Source organism: Saccopteryx bilineata, chromosome X (genome assembly GCF_036850765.1).
Source record: "Saccopteryx bilineata isolate mSacBil1 chromosome X, mSacBil1_pri_phased_curated, whole genome shotgun sequence".
NCBI classification, from domain to species: domain Eukaryota; kingdom Metazoa; phylum Chordata; class Mammalia; order Chiroptera; family Emballonuridae; genus Saccopteryx; species Saccopteryx bilineata.
This window is the reverse complement of record NC_089502.1, coordinates 116,171,718-116,195,266: the sequence shown is the minus strand read 5'-3', so window position 1 is coordinate 116,195,266 and position 23,549 is coordinate 116,171,718. Positions and strand designations below refer to the sequence as shown.

Here is a 23,549-nt window from a genome sequence, read left to right as displayed (position 1 = left end):
TTGCCCCACCCTTTTGGGTGGGGCTGTACTTCATGTTGGGGCCACAAACCTTGGCACTGCGGGTGGTGCCGCACACCTATGCCCAGCCACAAGTCTCCACTTATTCCTGGCTTTTTCCCTGCCCCCACAGGCAGGGCTGTGCTCAGGACAGTGGCAAGACTGGGCTCCAGAAGTGGGGCTGTGTACCCTCGCTCAGCCATGGCTCTCCACCTGTTCCCTGGCTTTCACCTCGCTCCTGATGGCGAGGTTGCACTTGCATGCCTGACCACAAGCTCCGGCTCCCAGGTGAGGCTACATGCCCCTGCTCAGCCATGGCTCTCTGCCAGTTATCTGGCTTTCACCTTGCCCCTGCTAGCGGGATTGCAGGCAGGATCGCTCTAGCTCACCTGGCCTGCAGCTGGGTCAGACCACTTTTGTGCGCCCCTTCCTACTCCGCCGGTCAGGACTGAGCTCACGCTGGGCCTCAGTTGTGGCCGGCTGGCTTCTTCCCCTGCTGATGTGACCATGCTTCCATGTCCCACCACTGCCACTGCCCACCCTTCGGCGAGCCCTCAGCAGTGTGGGTGGGGGTGCTGCAACTGAGACCTTACCACTCAATACTGTATTCGTTAAGGCTCCCTCCTTCTAAGCAACAATTCTCTGAGTGCCATGGGAGAGCTTGTTTGGCTTGTGTCCTGCTTTCCTTTGCTGGTATTTCTGGTTCCAGGGGAATTATTCACTTTAGATTTGGAGAGTGACTCAACCCAGGGTTAAAATGACTGTCTCTCAAAGTATTTCTCCCTGTGTCTCCTAGATTACTCTCTCTTCCTGCTACTTTGGTCCTCTCATCTCTGCCCATCCCCCAGAGTCTTGGGTGAGTGGTTGTGAAAGAGGTTTTCTGTGCAGTCCCTTTAAGAAGAATCCTGGGTCTGAGAAATCTCTCTCCTTCTCACAAACAGTATCCTGGCTTGTTTTTGCAGCTAAATACTGTCCACTCAGCTCTTCTAGTCTCTGGGGCTGCAGGCTGGGGCTTTGGTCCTGGGGACCAGGACCCTCCCCTCTCCACTAAACTCACTTCCCACCACGTGAATCCCTCTGGGTTGCTGTTCGCGCCTGGGAGCTGGGCAGCCCTCTTCGCATTTCTACTTTTCCTACCAGTCTCAGTGTGGTTTCTTCAGTGTTCCTTGGTTAAAGAGTCCTCTTCTAAATTTTTAATTTATTGTATTTACATGGATTCAAGTGTCCCATTGAATATAACTCCCTCCCCCCCACCCCTGTATCCCTTCATATACCCCGCTTCCCCAACTCCCTCCCCTCCTCTAGGATTTGCTCTCCTTTTATCCATATCTCTGTGTTATGTATATATAGTTTTACTAATCTCTTTACCTTTTCTGATCCCATCCCCTCATCCCCCTCCCCTCTGACTGCTATCCTTCTGGTCCATGTGACCTTGCCTCTGCCTCTATTCCATTCCATCATTAGATTCCACATATATAAGAAGGAAATCTTGCTTTTGTGACAGCATGGATAGACCTGGATATTATTATGCTAAGTGAAATAAGCCAGGCAGAGAAAGAAAAATATCATATGATCTCACATATATATGTGGTTTTATCTCTGGGTTCTAAATTCTGTTCCCTTGGTTGTATGTCAGTTTTTCTGCCAATATCATGATTTTTTTTTATTTAGAAAAATAGATTTAACAGGGTGATATTGATCAATAATGGTACATAAGTTTCCAGTGGACATTTATATAACATTTGAACTGTTAATTGTATTGTATACCCATCACCCACAGTTGAATCATTTTCAGTCACCTCATATTTGTCCATCATTACACCCTCCCCCACATAGCCCTCCCCTTGGCAACCACTTCACTTTTATCTCTGTCCATAAGTCTCAGATTTATATCTCACCTATGTGTGAAATTATACAACTCTTAGATTTTTCTGACAGTATAACACTCAGTATAATGTTCTCAAGGTCCATCCATGTTGTCATAAATGGCAATATGTCATCATTTCCACTCTGTTTTAATTATTGTGGCTGAAGTATAATTTGAAATCAGGTAGTGTGATACCTCTGGATTTGTTCTTTTATCTCAAGATTGCTTTGGCTATTCAGGGTTTTATATGGTTCCATATAAACCTGGTGATTTTTTTGTTCTATGTCTTTAAAAAATAACATTAGGGGCCCTGGCCGGTTGGCTCAGTGGTAGAGCGTCGGCCTGGCGTGCATGAGTCCCCGGTTCAATTCCTGGCCAGGGCACACAGGAGAAGCGTCCATCTGCTTCTACACCCCTCCCCCTCTCCTTCCTCTCTGTCTCTCTCTTCCCCTTCCGCAGCCAAGGCTCCACTGGAGCAAAGATGGCCTGGGCACTGAGGATGGCTCTGTGGCCTCTGCCTCAGGCGCTAGGATGGCTCTGGATGCAACAGAGTGATGCCCCAGAGGGGCAGAGCATCACCCCCTGGTGGGCATGTCAGGTGGATCCCGGTCGGGCACATGCGGGAGTCTGTCTGACTGCCTCCCCGTTTCCAGCTTCGGAAAAATGCAAAAAAAAAAAAATAATAATAACATTAGGATTTTGATGGAGATTGCATGAAATTTGTATATTGCTTTGGGTAATATGGCCATTTAAACTATGTTGATTCTTCCAATCCATGAACATAAAATATTTTTTTCCATTTCATTGTATCTTTTTCAATTTTATTCAATGTTTTGTAGGTTTCAGTATGTAGGTTCTTCACATCCTTTGTGAAGTTTATTTCTAGGTATTTTTGTTGTTGTTGCCATTGTAAAATGAATATTTTTTTTAGTTTATTTTCTGAAGTTTTTTTGTTGGTGTATAGGAAAGCTGTAGACTTGTATATTGATATTGTATCCTGTGACTTTACTGTATTGGTTTATTTTTTCTAGTAGTTTTTTGGTAGAATCTTGGGGTTTTCTATACACACAATGATGTCATCTGCAGAAAGTGATACCTTTACTTCTATGCTGAATATGGATGCTTTTTATATCTTTCTCTTGCCTGATTGCTCTAAGATTTCTAGGACTCTGTTGAATAAAAGTGGAAAGAGTCGGAATCCTTGTATTGATCCTGAATTTAGAGAAAAAGCCTTCGGTTTCTCACCATTGAGTATGATATTGGATGATAGTTTGTACTGTATGGCCTTTATAATGTTGAGATACTTCCCATCTACACTCATTTTATTGAGTGTTTTAAACATAAATGGATGTTCTATCTTATTGAACGCTTTTTCTGCATCTATTGAAAGAATCATATGATTTTTGTCCTTTGTTTTTTGATGTGGTATATTACATTTATCAATTGGCATATATTGAACGATCCTTATATTTTTGGAATGAATCCCACTTGATCATGATGTATTATTTTTTAATGTAATGCTGTATTCAATTTGTTAGTTTTTTGTTTGTTTGTTTGTTTTAGGATTTTTGCATCTTCATTTATTAGAGATAATGTGCCAGACGATATTTCCCTGAGGAGGGGAGAGGAGGGAAAGAGAAGAGAGAAAAAAAGGGGGAAATAATAAATTATTACTGTTTTTTTTTGTGGGGTGTTTTACCTTTTTTTTTTTTTTTTACTTTTTACTCTTTATTAATTCTAATTAGTGCTATCAATAAGACCACCCTCAGATGCCGATAAGAAAGAGGAAATTGAATATTATGGATACAAAAGAAAGAGAGGTAACACAAATAGATGTGGAAAAATCTATGGAGAAAAGACTTAACATATTGGAAGCCTTGGAGCTAAATGACAGAGAATTTAAAATAGAAATCTTAAAAATACACAGAGATATACAAGAAAACACAGAAAGGCAATATAGGGAGAACAGAAAACAACTCAATGAACACAAAGAATATATTACCAAGGAAATTGAAACTATAAAAACAAATCAAACAGAAATGAAAAACTCAATTCACGAGATGAAAAACGAGGTAACAAGCTTAGCTAACAGAACAGCCCAGATTGAAGATAGGATTAGTGAAATAGAAGACAAACAACTTGAGGCACAACAGAGAGAAGAAGAAAGAGACTCAAACATAATAAAAAACGAGAAAGCCCTACAGGAATTGTCTGACTCCATCAGAAAGAATAACATAAGAATAATAGGTATATCAGAGGGAGAAGAGAAAGAAAATGGAATGGAGAATATACTCAAACAAATAATAGACGAGAACTTCCCAAGCCTGTGGAAGGAACTAAAGCCTCAAATTCAAGAAGCAAACAGAACACCAAGTTTTCTTAACCCCAACAAACCCACTCCAAGGCACATCATAATAAAGATGACACAAACCAATGACAAAGAAAAAATTCTCAAGGCAGCCAGGGAAAAGAAGATTACAACATATAAAGAAAGGCCTATTAGATTATCATCAGATTTCTCAGCAGAAACTCTACAAGCTAGAAGAGAGTGGACCCCAATATTTAAAGCCCTGAAAGAGAGGAACTTTCAGCCAAGAATACTATACTCATCAAAGCTATCCTTCAAGTATGAAGGAGATATAAAAACATTCACAAATACAGAAAAGATGAGAGAATTTATCAACAGAAAGCCCCCACTCCAGGAAATACTAAAGGGGGTTTTCCAACCAGATTCAAAGAACAAAAGAAAACAACACCACAAGTAACAGCTCCACCAAGAACACAATAAAACCAAACTTAAACTGTGACAACAAAGGAAAAAAAGGGGGGAGAGGATGGAGATTAACAGTAGCAAAGGATGATGAAGTGCAGAAATACTTATAAGATAGGGTACTACAATGAATATGGTAGGTACCCTTTTCATTACTTAATGGTAACCACCCTTAAAAAAACCACCACAAAAACACTTGACTTAAAAAAGGTAGCAACAGAGGAAAGAAGTATGGAACACAAACAAACAAAAACAAATGATAGAAAAACAAAAGAGAAAAATCAAACTAGATACAAAACTAACAGAAAGCAATTTATAAAATGGCAGTAGGGAACCCACAAGTGTCAATAATTACACTAAATGTAAATGGATTAAACTTACCAATAAAAAGACACAGAGTAGCAGAATGGATTAAAAAAGAAAATCCAACTATATGCTGCCTACAAGAAACACATCTAAGCAACAAGGATAAAAACAAATTCAAAGTGAAAGGCTGGAAAACAATACTCCAAGCAAACAACACCCAAAAAAAGCAGGTGTAGCAATACTCATATCTAATAATGCTGACTACAAGACAGAAAAAGTACTCAGAGACAAAAATGGTCATTTCATAATGATTAAGGGGAAGTTGAATCAAGAAGACATAACAATCCTTAATATATATGCACCAAACCAAGGAGCACCAAAATATATAAGACAGCTACTTATTGACCTTAAAACAAAAACTAACAAAAATACAATCATACTTGGAGACCTCAATACACCGCTGACGGCTCTAGATCGGTCATCCAAACAGAGAATCAATAAAGATATAGTGGCCTTAAACGAAATACTAGAACACCTGGATATGATAGACATCTACAGGACCCTTCATCCCAAAACGACAGAGTATACATTTTTCTCTAGTGTACATGGAACATTCTCAAGAATTGACCATATGTTGGGCCACAAAGACAATATCAGCAAATTTAGAAAAATTGAAATAGTACCAAGCATATTTTCTGATCATAAAGCCTTGAAACTAGAATTCAACTGCAAAAAAGAGGGGGAAAAACCCACAAAAATGTGGAAACTAAACAACATACTTCTAAAAAATGAATGGGTCAAAGAAGAAATAAGCACAGAGATCAAAAGATATATACAGACAAATGAAAATGAAAATACGACATATCAGAATCTCTGGGATGCAGCAAAAGCAGTAATAAGAGGAAAGCTCATATCACTTCAGGCCTATATGAACAAACAAGAGAGAGCCGAAGTAAACCACTTAACTTCACACCTTAAGGAACTAGAAAAAGAAGAACAAAGACAACCCAAAACCAGCCGAAGAAAGGAGATAATAAAAATCAGAGCAGAAATAAATGAAATAGAGAACAGAAAAACTATAGAAAAAATCAATAAAACAAGGAGCTGGTTCTTTGAAAAGATCAACAAAATTGACAAACCCTTGGCAAGACTCACCAAGGAAAAAAGGCACAGGACTCAAATAAATAAAATCCAAAATGAAAGAGGAGAGATCACCACAGACATCATAGAAATACAAAGAATTATTGTAGAATACTATGAAAAATTATATGCCACCAAATACAACAATCTAGAAGAAATGGATAAATTCCTAGATCAATACAACCTTCCTAGACTGAGTCATGAAGAAGCAGAAAGCCTAAACAGACCAATCAGCAGGGAGGAAATAGAAAAAACTATTAAAAATCTCCCCAAAAATAAAAGTCCAGGCCCAGACGGTTATACTAGTGAATTCTATCAAACATTCAAAGAAGACTTGGTTCCTATTCTACTCAAAGTCTTCCAAAAAATTGAAGAAGAAGCAATACTTCCAAACACATTTTATGAGGCCAACATAACCCTCATACCAAAACCTGGCAAGGATGGCACAAAGAAAGAAAACTACAGACCAATATCTCTAATGAATACAGATGCTAAAATACTAAACAAAATACTGGCAAACCGAATACAACAACATATTAAAAAAATAATACATCATGATCAAGTGGGATTCATCCCAGAATCTCAAGGATGGTTCAACATACGCAAAACGGTTAACGTAATACACCATATCAACAAAACAAAGAACAAAAACCACATGATCTTATCAATAGATGCAGAAAAGGCTTTTGATAAAATACAACACAATTTTATGTTTAAGACTCTCAACAAAATGGGTATAGAAGGAAAATATCTCAACATGATAAAGGCCATATATGATAAACCATCAGCCAACATCCTATTAAACGGCATAAAACTGAGGACTTTCTACCTTAAATCAGGAACAAGACAGGGTTGTCCACTCTCTCCACTCTTATTCAACGTGGTGCTAGAAGTTCTGGCCAGAGCAATCAGACAAGACAAAGAAATAAAAGGCATCCATATCGGAAAAGAAGAAGTAAAGCTATCACTTTTTGCTGATGATATGATCCTATACATCGAAAACCCGAAGGACTCCACAAAAAGATTATTAGAAACAATAAACCAATACAGTAAGGTCGCAGGATACAAAATTAACATACAAAAGTCCATAGCCTTTCTATATGCCAACAATGAAATATTAGAAAACGAACTCAAAAAAATAATCCCCTTCACGATTGCAACAAAAAAAATAAAATAACTAGGAATAAACATAACAAAGAACGTAAAGGACCTATATAATGAAAATTACAAAGCATTGTTAAGGGAAATCGAAAAAGATACAATGAGATGGAAAAATATTCCTTGTTCTTGGATAGGAAGAATAAATATAATCAAAATGGCCATATTACCCAAAGCAATATACAAATTTAATGCAATTCCCATCAAAATCCCTATGAGATTTTTTAAAGAAATGGAACAAAAAATCATCAGATTTATATGGAACTATAAAAAACCCCGAATAGCCAAAACAATCCTAAGGAAAAAGAATGAAGCTGGGCGCATTACAATACCTGACTTTAAACTATATTATAGGGCCACGATAATCAAAACAGCATGGTATTGGCAAAAAAATAGACACTCAGACCAATGGAACAGAATAGAAAGCCCAGAAATAAAACCACATATATATGGTCAAATAATCTTTGATAAAGGGGCCAACAACACACAATGGAGAAAAGAAAGCCTCTTCAACAAATGGTGTTGGGAAAACTGGAAAGCCACATGCAAAAGAATGAAACTCGACTACAGCCTGTTCCCGTGTACTAAAATTAATTCAAAATGGATCAAAGACCTAAATATAAGACCTGAAACAATAAAGTACATAGAAGAAGACATAGGTACTAAAATCATGGACCTGGGTTTTAAAGAACATTTTATGAACTTGACTCCAATGGCAAGAGAAGTGAAGGCAAAGATAAATGAATGGGACTACATCAGAATTAAAAGTTTTTGCTCAGCAAGAGAAACTGATATCAAAATAAACAGACAGCCAACTATATGGGAACTGATATTTTCAAACGACAGCTCAGATAAGGGCCTGATATCCAAAATTTACAAAGAACTCATAAAACTCAACAACAAACAAACAAGCAATCCAATAAAAAAATGGGAAGAGGACATGAACAGACACTTCTCCCAGGAAGAGATACAAATGGCCAACAGATATATGAAAAGATGCTCAGCTTCATTAGTTATTAGAGAAATGCAAATCAAAACTACAATGAGATACCACCTCACTCCTGTTAGATTAGCTATTATCAACAAGACGGGTAATAGCAAATGTTGGAGAGGCTGTGGAGAAAAAGGAACCCTCATTCACTGTTGGTGGGACTGTAAAGTAGTACAACCATTATGGAGGAAAGTATGGTGGTTCCTCAAAAAACTGAAAATAGAACTACCTTATGACCCAGCAATCCCTCTACTGGGTATATACCCCAAAACCTCAGAAACATTGATACGTGAAGACACATGTAGCCCCATGTTCATTGCAGCACTGTTCACAGTGGCCAAGACATGGAAACAACCAAAAAGCCCTTCAATAGAAGACTGGATAAAGAAGATGTGGCACATATACACTATGGAATACTACTCAGCCATAAGAAATGATGACATCAGATCATTTACAGCAAAATGGTGGGATCTTGATAACATTATAAGGAGTGAAATAAGCAAATCAGAAAAAAACAAGAACTACATGATTCCATACATTGGTGGAACATAAAAATGAGACTAAGAGACATGGACAAGAGTGTGGTGGTTACCAAGGTGGGGGGGGGAGGGAGGACATGGGAGGGAGGGAGGGAGAGAGTTAGGAGGAGGGGGAGGGGCACAGAGAACTAGATGGAGGGTGACGGAGGACAATCTGACTTTGGGCGAGGGGTTTGCAACATAATTTGATGACAAAATAACCTAGACATGTTTTCTTTGAATATATGTACCCTGATTTATTAATGTCATCCCATTACCATTAATAAAAATTTATTAAAAAAAAAAAAAAAAAGAGATAATGTGCCAGGTTTTGGTGTCAGGGTTATGTTGGTCTCGTAAAATGTTTTAGGGACTATTGCTTCTTCTACTTTGTGGAACATTTTAAGAAGAATAAGTACCAAATCTTCTTTGAATGTTTGGTAGAATTCACTAGTATAGCCATCTGGTTCTGCACTGTTATATTTTGGGAGTTTTTTCTATTTCCTCCCTGCTTATGGGTCTATTTAGCTTTTTCACTTCTTTGCGACTCATTCTAAGAAGATTGTATAGTTCTAAGAATTTATTTATTTCTTCTAGATTGTTAAATTTGATGGCATATAACCTTTCATAGTATTGTAGTACTATCCTTTGTATATATGTGATATCTGGTAATTTACCCTCTTTCATTTCAGATTTTCTTTCTATGAGTTATTTCTCTTTTTTTCTTTTTGAGTCTAGTCAGGGTTTTTTCAATTTTATTGATCTTTCCAAAGAACCAGCTCTTTTTTGTATTAATTCTTTCTCTTTTTTTGTATTCTATATCATTTAGTTTTGCTCCAATTTTTACTATTTTCTTCCTTTTGTTGACTTTGGGTTTCCTTTTCCCATCTCATCAAGAGTAAGATTGACCTGACCATTTCTCTTTAATGTTCCTTGTTGATTACCTCTCTTTTCTGCAGCTCCTTTGCTCTGTTTTGGTCTTGATAAGAGAGTAACTAGATTTCTTTGATCTGCTCTCACATCTTTCACCTCAAGCTGTCATTTCAAGCGTTTTAAATGACCTCTCCCAATGAAAAAAATAGAAAATGTTAATAAAAGAGTGCTTGCTCTTTAAAATGTTCATTGTTTCATAAATTTCCCATTTGATAATGAGGTCCAGGACTCCACTGTTGCTAGCAATAAAATACATTTGGATTTTCAACTTTGAAAAAAAGGAATGGATTATTTCTTCTGACTTTTCTACTCCAATATTTTTAGTCCAGAAAATACTTAAGTCAAATTAATTTTATTATTTCTAACAGATAAAGAAAATATTAATTATTAATGTTAGTTTTAGGCCCTGGCTGGTGGCTCAGTGGATAGACCATCATTGGCTCAGTGTATGTACATTCCAGGTTCAATTCCTAGTCAGGGCACACAGGAGAAGCGACCATCTGTTTCTCCCTCCCTCCTTCTCCCCTTCTCTCACTTTTCCCCTCCCACAGCCAGTGGCTCAATTGGTTCAGGCATGGCCCCAGGCACTTAGGATAACTCCATTGGAGATCATCAGCCTCAGGTGCTAAAAATGGCTTTACACTTGAGCATTGGCCCATGATGGGGATACCAGGTGAATCCTCATCAGGGTAAATGTGGGATTCTGCCTCACTATCCTCCCTCCTCTTACTTAAAAAAATAAATTAGTTTCACATGATTTTTAAATATAGGGACACATTTCTCCAAAATATAAACATTCCAAAGGAAAAATAATAAAACCAAAACAACAAAAATAAATAAATACAAGAAAAAAAAGAAACAAAGATAAAAAATCACAAAGAAAATATTTTAAAAGATTTAAAAATGAAAGAAAATATAAACATCCCATTTAAAGAACATTTTTAGTTTTCAGAGTAAAATTTGGAGAAATACAATAGCTTATCTGGTCAGGGATCAGCATAAATAATTAATAAAACTGAATACCAGTTCTTATCCTGGTAACTTACCAAAGGCTAGCTGTCAGAGAAGTCTGTCTACCTTGAGTGCAGCATAAGGATGATGCATCATTTGTGTTGAGTCTACAAACAATATCAAAATGAACTAAACGTGAGTTGGCTTTATATTACTAGTGATGTTATAAATATTATCTGGGATAAAGTACATTTATCTTAAGAACTCTTTTGTTGGTTGATATAAGTCTTAAACTTTCTTAATCATTAATGAGTTTTAATATAGTGCTATAAATGGAATTTTGAAATAAGCATTTTTTTATTATTTACCTTTACAGAAACATTGAAAGTTCATTTGGAAAACCTATTACACAAGAATTCCTATCACACAGTAATCAGCTACATTCTTAAGTCCTCGGTAATTTGAACATTTAAAAAGTTGATTCAGATTGAACAATGATTAATCAAGCAAAGATAAAAAAAACTAATTTATATCAATCCTATTGTTTTATGTGACCAATTTGAATTTTCACTTGTACTTAAAATTTATAATAGTGAAAGAATATTCATAGCAATATTATTCATAATAGCCAAAAGGTGGAAACAACCTAAATGTCTGTTGACTGATGAATGGATAAAGAAAATGCAGTTCATATACGCAATGGAATAGCATTCATCTTTAAAAAAGGAAGTAAAGGCTTAAACATGCTACAGTGTGGGTGAGCCTATAATGTATTATGGTAAGTGAAACAAGTCAGACAGAAAAGGAAAAATATTATATAATTCCATTTATATGAGATGCCTAGAGTGTTAGTTGCCAGGGTCTGGCAAGAGGGAAAAATGGAGAGTTATTATTAAGTGGGTACAGCACATTAGTTAAGAAAGATAAAAATGCTCTGGAGATTCATGGAGGCTGTGGTTACACAACAATGTGAATGTATTTAGTGTTTGTAGTTTCTCAGCCTGTCATCCCTCTGAATCTCTGGTTCATGAAGAGCAAAGGGAGATGGAAGGAAAAGGCAGATCACTCCAAGTTAGTAGGTGGCAGGCTTAATAACCAAGAAAACTTATTTAAGAGGCTTGTCTTAGGTGTCTGCAAGACTAGATCTCTGTACTCATCTGCCAGAATATTAAAGTTTATATAGAGGCTTTAATGGGATTTCATCACTACACCAACCAGATGGTCTCAACAATACATTACTTTCTCAAGGCTGCATCTTTTAAATAGCTACTAATGTGGAAATGGTAGGCAGAATATACTCCAAGCACAGGGGAAGGTGTGAGGAACCCCTGGGTACTAGCCTGGGTCCATCTCGTGGGTTAACTGGCAGTCATGTGTTTTCAATGACTTCCTCCAACAATGCTATTGAACTGTCTACTGAACAATGATTCAAAGGATAAAATTTATGTTGTGTATATTTTACAATAAAAATATTAAAATTTCATAGCTTTTGCAAGCTGGTAATATATATATACACATATATATATATATACTGGTTATATATATATACATACATATATATATAATATTTGAAATTAATCATATCTGATTTGGGGGTCAATATGATACTCCCTGCTAATCTTCATTAAGTATCACATAATACCTGGATCACCTAAAATAATACAGGAATAAGAGTTGTCCTTTTTTCTCCTGTAAAATAAACTATTTCCAATGGTCATTTACGACTACTTGTTCATTCTTTAAAGTAGATCAGGTTACTCCAGAGGATATGACCAGAGCCACCCTTGCATCCCACTTTCTGGTTTTCATAGTGAGCCAACTAGGGACAGTGAGGATTCCGCCTTCCTTTCTCTTGGTGACCTTCCAAGTCAGAGTACAGCTATTACACTCCCTTCACTACTCTCCACTTCAGTGAAGTGAAAAGTAGGTTTTCTTCGGGAAAAAATCTTGTAGACCCTGTTTTTATATGTTTGATGGTTCTTACAATAACTTTTCATTTAGAAAAAAAAGGCTCCTTCCATATGCTGTGCACCATACACGCATTTAGGAGAATCATTCTCTTTAATTTTGCCTTTTTTTCATTTCTTTATTAGAGCATCATTTCCTTTGGCAAGTCTCACCTGTCATTCATGAGAGCGAGGCACACGAGGGTTGGATGAATACTTGTTGCAGCTCCACTGTGCTTCCTCGTGTCAGAGTACTGCAAATCCGGACCCTGATTAAGAATAGTCTCGCCTCATCTGACTGCCGTGCTGGATGAAGATCTCAGAGGAACCCATGCAGGAAAAACACTCCTGACAACATGGCCCCTCACTGTTGGCCCCCTCCTTCTAGGTTCCCAATCATGAGGCCTCTTAGCTTTTCCTAGAATGTAACGGCTACATTGAGGAACGTTTCTCTCCCCCCTCACTCTTACTAACTTCTTATAGGAGTTGATGGGAATCTATGTACTAAATCGCCCTATAAGCATGTAAGAACCTCTATTTTTAGGATCATTTGGATGTTTTGACATTTAAGAATAAAAACTGAAACTTGTTCTGGTCGTTAGAGCCATCATAAAGGAGGACACAGCCTGTGTTTACTTGAATGATGGGCTCACTGGAGAAGTTTTAAACCAATTTGCAAGGAACAAAAGATGCCTTTATTTTGTTTCTATTTCTTTTTTAATTTTTTTTTTCATTTTTCTGAAGCTGGAAACAGGGAGAGACAGTCAGACAGACTCTCGCATGCGCCCGACCCGGATCCACCCGGCACGCCCACCATGGGGCTACGCTCTGCCCACCAGGGGGGATGCTCTGCCCATCCTGGGCGTCGCCATGCTGCGACCAGAGCCACTCTAGCGCCTGGGGGAGAGGCCACAGAGCCATCCCCAGCGCCCGGGGCCATCTTTGCTCCAATGGAGCCTTGGCTGCAGGAGGGGAAGAGAGAGACAGAGAGGAAAGCGCGGCAGAGGGGTGGAGAAGCAAATGGGCGCTTCTCCTGTGTGCCCTGGCCGGGAATCGAACCCGGGTCCTCCGCACGCTAGGCCGATGCTCTACCGCTGAGCCAACCGGCCAGGGCCTTCTTTTTTAATTTTTTTTTAAATTTTATTTTTATTTACTGATTTTAGCCCCAGAAGAAGGGGGAGGGGAGAGAGAGACAGACAGACAGACAGACAGATAAGAACATCAATCTGTTCTTGTATGTGTCCTGACCGGGTATTAAACTGGCAACCTCTGTACTTAAGGCCAACACTCTAACCAACCAAGCTATCCAGCCAAGGCTCTGCTTTTTTTTTAATTAAGTGAGAGGAGGGGAGTCAGAGAGACAGACTCCTGTGTGCATCTCCACTGAGATTCACTGGCAAGCCCCCACGGGGCGATGCTCTGCCCATATGGAAGTTGCTCCTTTTGCTCAGCAACTGAGCTACTTTTAGCATCCTCAGTATGGGGGCCAATTCAGTGGACTCAATTGGGCCACGGATATGAGAGTGGGCAGAAGGGAGGAGGGGTAGAGATGGTTGTTTCTCCTGTGTGCCCTGACCAGTAATCGTATCAGGGACATCCACAAACCTGCGAAACTCTACTACTGAACCAACTGGTCAGGGCTGCTTTTTTTTTATATACAGTGGTCCCTCATCTATTGCAGGGATTAGGTTCTAGAACCCCCCAAAAGAGGTGAATATCTGTGAAGTAATGACTTTATATTTATTTTATTATTTATATATATTTTAAGGCTTTATAAACCCTCCCCACAGTCTTATAAACTTTTTCCAAACTGTTATTAACTGTTCCTATATTCTTAGAAACACTTCCTATGCTCTTAACATTTTCTATACTCTTAAACCTACGTAATTTTAACAACATACAAAATTCTATTCAATATATGGGTACTCATCAGTGAATATACTACAAAATGATGAAGATGATGATTTAATACTCTTTTAGCCCTGGCCGGTTGGCTCAGCGGTAGAGCGTCGGCCTAGTGTGCGGAGGACCCGGGTTTGATTCCTGGCCAGGGCACACAGGAGAAGCGCCCATTTGCTTCTCCACCCCTCCGCCGCGCTTTCCTCTCTGTCTCTCCCTTCCCCTCCCGCAGCCAAGGCTCCATTGGAGCAAAGATGGCCCGGGCGCTGGGGATGGCTCTGTGGCCTCTGCCTCAGGCGCTAGAGTGGCTCTGGTCGCAACATGGCGACGCCCAGGATGGGCAGAGCATCGCCCCCTGGTGGGCAGAGCGTCGCCCCATGGTGGGCGTGCCGGGTGGATCCCGGTCGGGCGCATGCGGGAGTCTGTCTGACTGTCTCTCCCTGTTTCCAGCTTCAGAAAAATGAAAAAAAAAAATTCTTTTAATATGTTTTAATTAATATTTTTATATTGTTTTTAATTTTTACACTACAAAATGATTATTTTACCACAAAAATAATTAAAATAATAAATATATAAAAGAATACCTATATACTGCAAAATCCTGCAATATAACAAAAAATCCACAATACAAAATTAGATATATACAATTTAAAAATCCGTGATACAGGCCCTGGCTGGTTGGCTCAGCGGTAGAGTGTTGATCTGGTGTGAGGAAGTCCCGGGTTCAACTCCCGGTCAGGGCACACAGGAGAAGTGCCCATCTGCTTCTTCCACCTTCCCCCTCTCCTTTCTCTCTGTCTCTTTCCCTCCTGCAGCCAAGGCTCCATTGGAGCAAAGTTGGCCCGGGCACTGAGGATGGCTCCATGGCCTCCACTTCAGGTGCTAGAATGGCTCCAGCTGAAATGGAGCAACAATCCAGATGGGCATGCTGGGTGGATCCTGGTTGGGTGCATGCAGGAGTCTGTCTGCCTCCCCGCTTCTAACTTCAGAAAAATACAAAACAAAAATAAAATAAAATCTGTGATACAGTGAGAATGTGAAAAGTGAACTGCAATATGGCGAGGGATGACTGTAGTTAAATAAAATGACTCACAAAATATTCATGGTCACTGCACTCCTTAAGAAAGGGGTAGTCTTTTAATAATATTATCATGGGTATATGAATAAAGAAAGGCAATTTATAAAGGAAAATGTGTACTATTCTAATGCTGATTACTGTTTTTATTTGTAGGAATATGCTATGAAAATATGCAGAGTTAGGATGACAATTAGAGGCAATGAAGTGTCCTAGGGCAAAATCTCTGAACAGATGAGAGTCCAGTACATGCTAAAAACAGAAGAACAGCAGGATAAGATTCAGTAACAGAAATATTTAGGCTCTCAGAACAAAGATTAAGAGTCAGCATGTTCCTTGTACTTTACTTCACCTTCTGAAAACTTCTGCTCTCTGCTTCCTTGAGTTATTTGTACTGGCTAATAAATAGCTGAGTAAGGCTGGGGAGAAGGCTTCAGTCCTTCAGTCTGCTGACTGGGACTGTTGTCCTCTCTCAGCACCTCAGAGCATTTCATCTAGTCTCCGAGTATTTCATTGTCACCACAACATTCATTCATGCTACCCTTTCATATAATTTACAGTTTTAGTGTTTAAGTACATTTTCAGATTAATGTTTAAAAGCTTCTAAAAAAGAGACAGTCTTCATTCTGTGTTTTACTTACCCAATCCAATTAGCAAAGCTATGTATGTATTTACATGTATATATACTAAATATATCACATATATGTACCTTATGCATATATATTATTTCATATATATTTATAATGTATACTTTACATGATACATATGCACATATTATATCTCACACATGTTATACTTAATATTTCATACCTGAAGTGATTCTCATTTTAACAGACCTAATGAATATTAATTCAGTATATTAATAAATTTAAACTAAATTAGGATTTTTCATAGTTGATGTGACTCGTATGTATTTACATACATATATACTAAATATATCACATATGTATTACACATCTATTATATATTTATATTTTGTATACATACTAAATATATCACATTTTTATATCTCATATTATATGCCTCACATGTATGCATCTTATATAGCTTATAGGATATATATGCATATATTATATCACACATATACCTTATTTTTAATATTTTCATTCTTTGTGTGATTCTTATTTTAACAGACTTATTTTTTATCCTTTAGGAAGTAAAAGCCAAATAAAAAGATTTAGAATCCTAAAGAGATCCATGTTAGGCCCTGGCTGGTTTGCTCAGTGGCTTTAATGGCATATGGACATCCTGGCTTTGGTTCCCTGTCAGGGCACACAGGATAAATGACCATCTGCTTCTTTCTCCTTCCCTCTCCCCCTTCTCTCTCTCTTCCCCTCTTGTAGCCAGAGACTTGATTGTGGCTTCAGGCACTGAGGATAGCTAGGTTGGTTTGAGAGTATTAACCTCAAGTGCTAAAAATAGCTTGGTACTAAAGAATCAGCTCCAGATCGGGTTGCTGGGTGGATCCCAATTGGGGCTCATGCAGTGCAGGAGTCTGCTTCACTATTTCCCATCCCCTCACCTTAAAAAAAAAAGTCCCGCCTTACACTTTTAGCCGTTAATGATGCTATGAATTCCTAGGCTGTCTGCTAACAAACACATTGTTAAAAGTGCTAATACTGAAACATGAAATATACTGAGTGAGAGCCAAAGCGAGGACTCCAGTTTGTAGAAGAGTGAGCCAGACACTCATTCTGGGGACAGATGGGACAAATAAAGACACCAGAGCAGGAGAGGAACTGATGACATTTTGAGAATTCTCCCTGGGGCTGGATACAAATCCCTCCCTTTACATATTCTGATTTCACCACAATTTGAGAGCCCTTCTGACACCTTCACAGCGTGGCAGACACAGCCTCTTGAGCAGCTTGATGTGGTGCCCTTGTGTGTAGAAAGGCATGATTTGCTCGGATGTGGAAAGGTGAAGGGGCACACTCGGAAGGCTCCCTCATGAATTTCACAGGCAGGCCTCTTTAATGCGGTTGTTTGTTGGACCTGCCAACTGAAATAAGTGGTGAGAAATAAAATCAGCGGTCCAGCAGTAGGCTAGAATGCCGGCTTAATCGTGGCCTTTGTCAAGTGAGATTGTCTTGTAATGCAGTGGAAATAATTCTGGAGGGAAAGGTAGAACTGTGGCAACTTAGCCCTCTTGGTCTAAAAGAAAGTTGCTTTGGCCTGCAGGAAAGATGGCTTTGTTAATTTAGGCAGGTAGCTAAATATTGATAGGGAAAGAGAGCAAAGGGAGTGAAACATTCTATTTTATAAAACTGGAAAACATGCTTCAGTAAGAACCTTCACCATCCCATCTAGCTTAATTTGCTAAAAGGCTATAACATTCACAGACTAATTAGTCCATTGTGCCCTCAGAGTCCATTATGCCTCAGCCCTCAGGGACTCAGTCCTCCCTCTCCTTAAGAAGAACTGGTTTTTCCAGTTCCCAGTTCCTTGGGGTAAAAGGAATCAGTTCCTAGAATGGGGGGGTCACAATGGTGATCACAGAGTTTTGTCTATTAACATCAAGTTTAGAAGAAGAATCTGACTGACTAGTGGGAATAACCAATCAATACAAGCCTAGTGAATTCCAAAGAAACTGGTGGGCTTAAAGGAATCTAATCCTTCCTAGTCCCAATATATAAACAGTTAGCAGAGATCCAGCTCTTTTTGCCCTTCTCCCCTTCTCTCTGCCTTCCTGCTTGGGAACACAGTTGTCCAGTTGCCTCCCATGCTGTGCGGGCTGGCAGCCATCTGTGGCATGAGTGTCCCACAGTCTCCCAAGGACAGGTTTTGAGCAGCACCTGGACTACACTAAGCTTTGATATTGGCCAAACCATGGTGCAGAATATCTGAATTTAGGTCTTTATAACTGGGCTTGCTGAATACTACACTGAACTTTCCTTTTGGTGGGACAGATGGAGATAGGACACTGAATGCCTGTGAGCAACCTTCTATTTCATTCCTGAATAAATCTTACTGCAACAGTCTAAGCTTCTCCAAATGCAGGTTTTTTGAATTTTTTTTTCTTTCAGCACTGTACAAGAACCACATTTTCACTGGCATCAGAACCAGCATCTCTGTGGCCTATGAAGACGCCCTGGCCTATAGAGAAGCCACCTTGGTCTGTAGAGAAGCTTCTTTGGCCTGTGAGAAAGTCACCTTGTTCTGCACAGAAGCTATTGTGGCCTATGTAGAAGCTGTGCTGGCATGCTGTCCCTGCACTTGGGCATTACTCTATGTGGGTGTCAACTTGTCATTCTCAGGTGTAATTACTTCTTTTTTAGTTTGTTCTCTAACAAGCACCTCGTGCGTATAAATCTACTTCCAATGGCACATCCTCATCGACCTCTTGGCAACTTCAATACCGAGGATGCTATATTAAGCACACTCAGAGCACCACAGTTCATTTTCAATGCTTTCGCAGTGGGTTGTCATTGCTTTTCCCTTTATTCCTTCCTTCTCATTCCAATGGCTTCATCATTTCAAATATGGTCTACTTAAGACCTAAAACTGCATTCTACAGTGTACATTCTGGCTCTTTTAGTATGAAAAGTGAATGATATTTTCCTTTAATTTTCCCCTGTTGGTCAGGGGTAAGAGGATTAGTATAAGAAAGCCAGGCAGAACAATAAAACAAATTTTTCCACATTCCACATTTTCCTAAATTATTAAATGCAAATTGCTAATCACATCATTTTGCTCATGTGAGACACACATACACAGAGAATCAAGATGTTGTTATCCACTGCTAATTACAGATGAGAGAGGATTAAGTTGGAAAGAATCTCACTGCAGGAAAATGGCAAAGAATAAAAAAAACAAAGGAGCCTAATATTGTTATTATTCAACAGAGAAACAAGAAAAAAAAATTAAAGCTTTTCTTAAAGGAATTCTAGAGGCAATGTGATAGGTTTTTATAACCCAATTAGCTTGTTTTTTGTTTGTTTTACATTCAGAAGTCAAACTGTACCAAAGAACATTTTTAAAACAGGAGAACCCATGGTAAAGCAAAATGTCCCCAGCATGGACAGGAAAAAAAGGGGCTTGATAATTTCATAACAATGAGTTCTTCACCATAAAATCCTTGATTTCTGCTCCATTTTGTTATTTTCTGCATAGTATCCTCTATTCCCTCATAACATCATAAGCTTTAAACCCAAGCCATCAAAACAGGCATACTTTCCCAATATGATTCTGAAACTTGATTGGTCATGCTAAATTAATCTTAGCCTACAATATAGAGTACATGTTCTTATGCCTCAGAGATGTATTTGTTCTTTTTTAGGTGTTTCAAGAAATAAATTATATTGCTGCATAATGCAATATAATTCCACGCCTCATTATGTTTTTTATACTGATTGAACCTGTCTGCTAAAAGAGAGATTTGGAAAGTTAAAAGCTTCAGATATCCAAACCTAGTTGAATTCATATTATCTATCAAACAAACATACAGTGACCTACAGACTTGTAAAGGAAGAACTTGGACCAATTGTTGATAAAAATTGCATTTAAATATTTGTAAGTCTCGGCCCTGGCCGGTTGGCTCAGCGGTAGAGCGTCGGCCTAGTGTGCGGAGGACCCGGGTTCGATTGCCGGCCAGGGCACACAGGAGAAGCGCCCATTTGCTTCTCCACCCCTCCCCCTCTCCTTCCTCTCTGTCTCTCTCTTCCCCTCCTGCAGCCTAGGCTCCACTGGAGCAAGGATGGCCTGGGCGCTGGGGATGGCTCTGTGGCCTCTGCCTCAGGCGCTAGAGTGGCTCTGGTCGCAATATGGCGACGCCCAGGATGGGCAGAGCATCGCCCCCTGGTGGGCAGAGCGTCGCCCCTGGTGGGCATGCCGGGTGGATCCCGGTCAGGCGCATGCGGGAGTCTGTCTATCTCTCCCTGTTTCCAGCTTCAGAAAAAATGAAAAAAAAAATAAATAAAAATAAATAAATAAATAAATAAATATTTGTAAGTCTCCATCATTAAGGAATAAAATGATTCTTATTTTCATTTGAGCTAACAGTTTAAAGTGAGATAACAGAAAAATGTTTTCTTAAAAAATTTAAAAGTATATTGGCACCCCTCATGGTTTACTTGATTCCTGTTCTATAATGTATTATCTAGAGTGTCTGAAACCTCCATTTTTCCTCAATAAAATATGAAACTATAATTAATTATCAAAATTTACAAAAAAGAGCATTATTTTTAGAGAAACTTTAATGAGCTGAGTTTTGTAGGGAAACAAGCAGAATAAGCTAAAAGCAAGGGTGATGTCATTTTGTCTGTTAATGCAGATAAATCTGCCCCTAATAAAAGCCCAGAGTTCACTGCAAAATGCAGTTGCAGGGAAAAGCTGATTATAATGTAAATTATGTGATTTCAGTTCATAAGAGAAGCACAGGCAACTGAAATCTTGACATCATTTACACATTTTATTTTAGATATTCATCTCTACATTTTTCCAAAAAAAAATACACACACACACACACACACACACACAGTAAGGGGGGAGAGAGAGAGAGAGAGAGAGAGAGAGAGAGAGAGAGAGAGAGAGAGAAGGAAGGAAGGAAGGAAGGAAGGAAGGAAGGAAGGAAGGAAGGAAGGAAGGAAGGAAGGAAGGGAGGGAGGGAAGAAACAGACAGGGGCAGACAGGCAGACAGGAAGAGAAAGAGATGAGAAGCATCAACTCATAGTTGTAGCAGCATAGTTGTCCATTGATTGCTTTCTCATATGTGTTGTGACTGGGGGCTCCAGCCAAGCCAATGATTCCTTGCTCAAGCCAGCAACCTTGGGCTTCAAGCCAGCAACCTTTGGGCTCAAACTAGTGACCATGAGGTCATATCTATGATCCCACGCTCAAGCTGGTGACCCCATGCTCAAGCTGGTGAGTCCTCGCTCAAGCCAGCAACCTCTGGGTTTCAAAGAATATCAGATCAATAGGTCCTTAGAATATCAGATCAATGCTCTATCCACTGTGCTACTGCATGGTCAGGCCAAAATAAATATTGCACCATATCTATTGTGTTGTCTTTTTTGAAAATAAATTTAATGGTAAAAGATCCACTTGCATTTAATTTTTTTAGAATTGGCAAGTTATTCTGTCACTTAATCACAAAATAATGATTAAGCATCTACTACTACATGTGCTACGGGGTTAGAGCTGTGATAAGACATTCACCGCCTGAGCCCTAACAGAGGTTATAGCTTAGCTGTTTTGAGTTTGCATATTTCTCCAATCCAAGGCTAACAGTCATCCCAATTTCCTTTAACTAACAGCTACCTCCATACTAGAGGTGTGATCTCTGGCTGTGGCACAGAATTCTCTCTTTTAGAAGACATCTCATTAGGTTGAAGCTGCCAATACTAGCAGCATCTCTATCCCCAGAAATAAGTGACAGAGCAGATCGACCTTGGATTCCAAATACCACAGTTTGGGCTTCATTTTCTCAAGTGAGTTTGCACATCAAGAGGAGGTGTTAATATTCTAAGGAAAACCAAAAGGCCTGTATATTCCTTTTCACTCCACCTCATTTTATTTTTCTAAGTGAGTGGAGGGGAAATAGTGAGATAGACTCTCGCATGTGCCCCAACTGGGATTCACCCAGCAACCCCTGTCTGGGGCCGATGCTCAAATCAACCAAGCTATTTTTAGAGCCTAAGGCTGACACTGGGACCAATTGAGCTATCCTCAGCACACAGGACCATTGCTTAGACCTATTGAGCCACTGGACACAAGAGAGGAAGAGGGAGAGAAGAGAGAGAGGTAACAGAAAAGAAACAAATGGTTGCTTCTCTTGTGTGCCCTGATTGGAAATCTAATCTAGGATATCCATATGCTGGGTTGACACTCTATCCACTGAGCCAGCTGTCCAGGACCACTCCATCTCTTTTTATTTCAGAGAGATGATGCCTTCTTCACTCACTATTCTGCATCCTGGCTTGGTAAGTATAAGCACACATTTCAGAGGAGAGAAGATAGAAGTACTATTTTCTGTCTATGCTATCTTGAACATATGATGTAGCATTGTGTTTGTTCATTTGTTTGTTTTTTACAGCTTTAATGAGGCATTATTGATATAAAATAAAATGTATTTTTTAAAAGTTTTTAGTTTGATAATTTTTAACCTATGTGTGTGTCTGTAAAATCATTATCACAGTCCAGATAATGAAAAAAATCAATAACCTCAAAAACAATTCCTTACATTGCTCATTTGGTATTTAACATTCTAAGCCCAAATTCATCTGTGAAACCAGTATGAACATAGTAACTTCACACTTTTGTAGTCAAAAATCACAAAATACAGATAAAGAATATACTATGTACCAGGAGATGAATCTATATTATATGATTACACACACTTTGCATTTAGTGAATCTCAATAACTGATAAAGTTCTGACTACATGTACCACTGTCTCTTTCTTTTCTCCCAGTGAGTCAAACTCCTCCTCTCACCATTATAAGATAGAGAAGAAGACTGTGACTTGAATTGAACATAAGTTTACTGAGCTAGTCGAAAGATAACAGAGAGCTGGGCATTTTGAACTATCTAAGGAGTGGATGGTAACTACAGATACAAGTCCTGGTGCTGGTTGACAGCTGAGCAAATGTCTGTGCATGTCTGTGGAAGGGAGGGGGTGAATCAAGGGCAATAATGTACTATCTGAAGGAAGCCTGACCTTTCATCAACAGCTGACATCACAGGATAGAGATCTGCAAAATTCTGTCAGCAAAGAAACCACAATCTGATGTAGCACAAAGTGTAGTAGGACACTTAGTGCCAAGGAAGAAGTTACATTTACTTGAGTCGAGTCCAGGGTCTACTTCCAGAAAAGCAGTTTATAAATTTTGCTTTCTGATGAAGCATTTCTTATGATTATAAAGAAAAAGCATGTGAGCATGTCCAAACCAATCATACTCATTCATAACTGTGTGACTACTTTTGCATTACTTTTTAAAGTTTCTGAAAATATGTGCTCATATTTGTTTGTTTTCTTTATTTTTTAAAGATGTTATTGTTG

General features: G+C 38.9%; 1 pseudogene; it reads left to right on the top strand.

Moving 5' to 3' along the window:
- The window catches only part of LOC136317811 (probable 18S rRNA (guanine-N(7))-methyltransferase pseudogene), a 97,128-nt pseudogene that overhangs the window by 49,918 nt on the left and 23,661 nt on the right, over positions 1–23,549 (top strand).